This window comes from Carlito syrichta, unplaced genomic scaffold (assembly GCF_000164805.1).
Source record: "Carlito syrichta isolate Samal-C Ts95f unplaced genomic scaffold, Tarsius_syrichta-2.0.1 Scaffold308849, whole genome shotgun sequence".
NCBI classification, from domain to species: Eukaryota; Metazoa; Chordata; class Mammalia; order Primates; family Tarsiidae; genus Carlito; species Carlito syrichta.
This window is the reverse complement of record NW_007252945.1, coordinates 348,552-352,209: the sequence shown is the minus strand read 5'-3', so window position 1 is coordinate 352,209 and position 3,658 is coordinate 348,552.

Sequence of the window (3,658 nt, the reverse complement as noted above, 5' to 3'; positions counted from 1 at the left end):
GATCGCCGGAGCCCAGTGGGTCGAGGCTGCGGTGGCTGGGAGCGGCCACTGCACTCCAGTCTGGGCGACTGAGTGAGACTCCAACTCAAAAAAAAAAAAAGCTAATAAAGGGCAAATTGAGAGTTAGTTTAGTTTACATTTACAGGCACTCAAATACTTGTCAAACCAGCAACCCCCTCCAAAAGTCAAGTTTTGCACATTTAATAACATATTTTTTTGGAGATGAGTAGACACTTTCAGCAGATGTTGATAATCTCTTGATTCTAAAATTTTCATTTGCTGCCATATACCAGTCTGTCCAAGTTTGAATTTTTCTAACTAAATCTGAAATTAGAAATGAAAATATTTCTGATTTTGAGATTATGTTCTCTCTCTCTCTCTGGCTAAGTGTGCCCTCCTTCCTCTGTGCAAGACTTTGCCACTTCTCCTACTTTCTGTGGAAACTAAACTGCAAAGGAGAAAACACTCTTAAGGCTAGTTTTCTTGACATGGGTAGTGAGGTGGAAAAATAAAGCTAAGAAAAACTGGGAAGCTTGGCAAACATTTCTTCTGCCTCAGACAGTAAACATATGAGGACATGCTTGTGGGAAACAGTGGTATTATTAAACGTGGTAAGTCACGATAGGCATGACAAAGTTACAGACATCTCAGTGAGTGGACTGACACAGAGGCTCCTCGCAAAAGGAAATCATGTGAACTGTGAGTCTGTTTGCACTTTCAGGGAGACGGGGCTGATGGAACTCCTGGTGAGTGGGGGGACCACCTGTGTCTAGAAACTCCCACTTCCTCTTCCCTCTGCAGTCACTTCCTGCCGTCCCATGCTGGGCTTTGCTCTTATCTTCCTCCCCTCCTTTGTCTTGATTTTGGCTTCTCTCCACTGACCCCTACCCCCTCCAAGATTTTTAACACAAATGTCTACAGTTTCTCTATGTTAGGTCACCTTTCGACAGATTCTCTACTTCAGGCCACCTTTAATTCGATTCTTCACAATGCCATCAGAGAGATGCTGCTAAAATGCAATTTTGAGCATGCTTCTCATCTTACTACAATCACCCTGAGGGCAATAAATGACACCGCAGGGTGCCATAGTCATAGATGCATGTCCTTATACATTTGCCCAAACCCATAGAACGCACAGTACCAAGAGTGAACCTTTCTGTAGGGACTTTGGGTGATGATGATGTGATTACGCTGGTTCATTTATTTTAACAAATTTAATACTCTGGTGAGAAATGTTGAAAATGGGGAAAGCTACCTGGGGGACATCAGAGGATATGTGGGAATTGCTTATACCTTCTGCCTTTTCTGCTATGAATCTAAAAAATAAAGTCTAATAAAAAGAAAAAAAAAAAACCCCACTCAATGGCTTCCCATTGCATTGAAAACAAACGCAATATCACTGCTCATACCATGCAAGCCAAGGTACTGAGCCCTTGGATATACTACCTCCTTTCCCTGAAATGCTTTCTTTCCTCCTCCCACATTCACCTGTAATTTCTATTCAACTCAGCCTGCATCTATCCAAGAGTCTTGCTTTCTCTGACTTGTACTGGGCCAGGGAAGATCCCTTTGGTAAAGGCTTCAGAACCAACGAAACCATGTATTGTAGCGCAATCACTTGTCCAAGGTCTGTCTCTCACCAGAAGGTAGAACCGTTTCGGACCTATTCATGACTGTGTTCCCAGCAGTTGATGCAGAGACGCTCAGCACTATTTGAGGCGTGCCTGAATAAAGCAATTTAATATATACAAAGAGTGGCCACATTCATTTCTGATTAATCCACTGAAACTTGAAAGATTGACGTATTTACTTCATTTTATAAATAAAGAAAACTGAGACTTAGAAAAGTTAGATGACTCTGCAAACAAGTGGCAGAGCTAGCATTAGAATTTGTATATTTTAAATCTACGTCTAGTATGCCATCCACGATTTCATGGTGCCAATCTCCACCGTTTAAAATTTACCAATCTCCAGCACTTAAAATGTATCAGTCATTTGAATGTTTTATACACAGTTCTTCTAACTGGAGTTTTGTGGGTGGTCAGGGATTTTACTACTCATGTAATTAGCTAAGACATCATAATTTCAGCAAAGTGTCCACCTCATCCATGCAGGCTTCAACCACTTTATTCTTAGTTGCAAGCCCATAAACACCCAGAATTGCATGGATAGTGTACATATGCATGAGTGAATGCACATGGTATATTGGCTATATGGTTGATAATTTACAAAAATATCTTAAACATCCTGTGTATATCCTACAGATTAACAATTGCCCTGCAGACCTTGTTAAGTATACTCAGCGTAGCAGAGGGCCCCTTTTTTTACAAGGTAAAAAATGATATTCTGAGTATGTTTAGACATACTGGAGAAGGAAGGAATGTTTGGAACACTAGCCCCACCCTCAAGAGTTCAAGGAGAGGCCAGAGCAGCAGGGGCTTTGCCATGGGCTCCTTACTGGAGGTTGCAATAATGGAAAAACTATCAAAAGTAAAGATATTGGACTCCTACATTTAATTATAAATTAGGGTTCAAAGAAGACTGATATCTGTTGATGATGAATTAGTTTTTTCCAAAGAGTACCATGCAAACCAAGGCAGACATAATTCTCTTCCCTAGGGGGGAAAAATCTGTAGGCAAATAGCCCCCCAGAATACACTGTGAGGATAAACAAATATTAAATCATTTAAAAATCTGTTAGAAAATCTATTACGAATCAAGTTAAGATGTGCTGGATGTCATGAGTAAACGATGGGTCATTAAAGTCATTTCTAATCAAGAATTTGATAACATACTGCTATTTCACTAATTTTGCATTTTATTACAAGTGCCCCAACTCAGAAAACGTTTTCTCTTACTGAAAAAGTGCTTAATCTTCATAACGTAAATCTAACCTATGCCTGATAGCCAAATAGCCCTCACTCCAGATATTACCAAGTATTAAGACCATAGCATCAAAGTTGCAAAAAATAAAATGAGCAATTGATAGCTCATCAAAATAGCTGCATTAATTGAACGTTTCAATATCACCTAGAAATATACAATGTCCTGAGCGGTTTTCTGGTAGTTGGAGATCTTAGGAAAACTTTTTAGTAAACAACTTTTAAATATACATTTTAAACTAAAACATACTCTGTTTTCTAATGTAAATATCCCTTAGGATATTTCTGTAAGAGCCTTCCCCTATCTAGGGTTCTAGAAGGTCTTGATTTGTTCTGTGATCATTGTCCTTTTGCCGTGAATCCCTGGAACCTGCAGGCGAGGGAAAGGTCAGCAATGGCCCTCGGCTTTCTGTGAGAGTGGCTACCCAATGGACAGCCAGCAGCCTTCCATGGCTAGGCATTTGGTTTCTCTTCATGGCCATTTCCGGATAGGTTTTTAAAAATATTTTTTAATATGTTGGCTTTTAATTTAAAGTGATTTCAGATTTAGAAAAAGGTTGTAAAAATAGTGAGCAAAAGCCGGGCTCGGTGGCTCAGCCTATAATCCCACGCCTTTGGGAGGCTGAGGTGAGCGGATTGCCTGAGCCCGCGGGTTCGAGACCCGCTTGGGCAGCGAGACCTCATTTCTACAATAAATCAAAAAATCAGCCGGGCGTGGTAGCGCGCGCCTGTAATTCCGGCTACCCGGAAGGCTGAGGCGGAAGGATCGCCAGAGC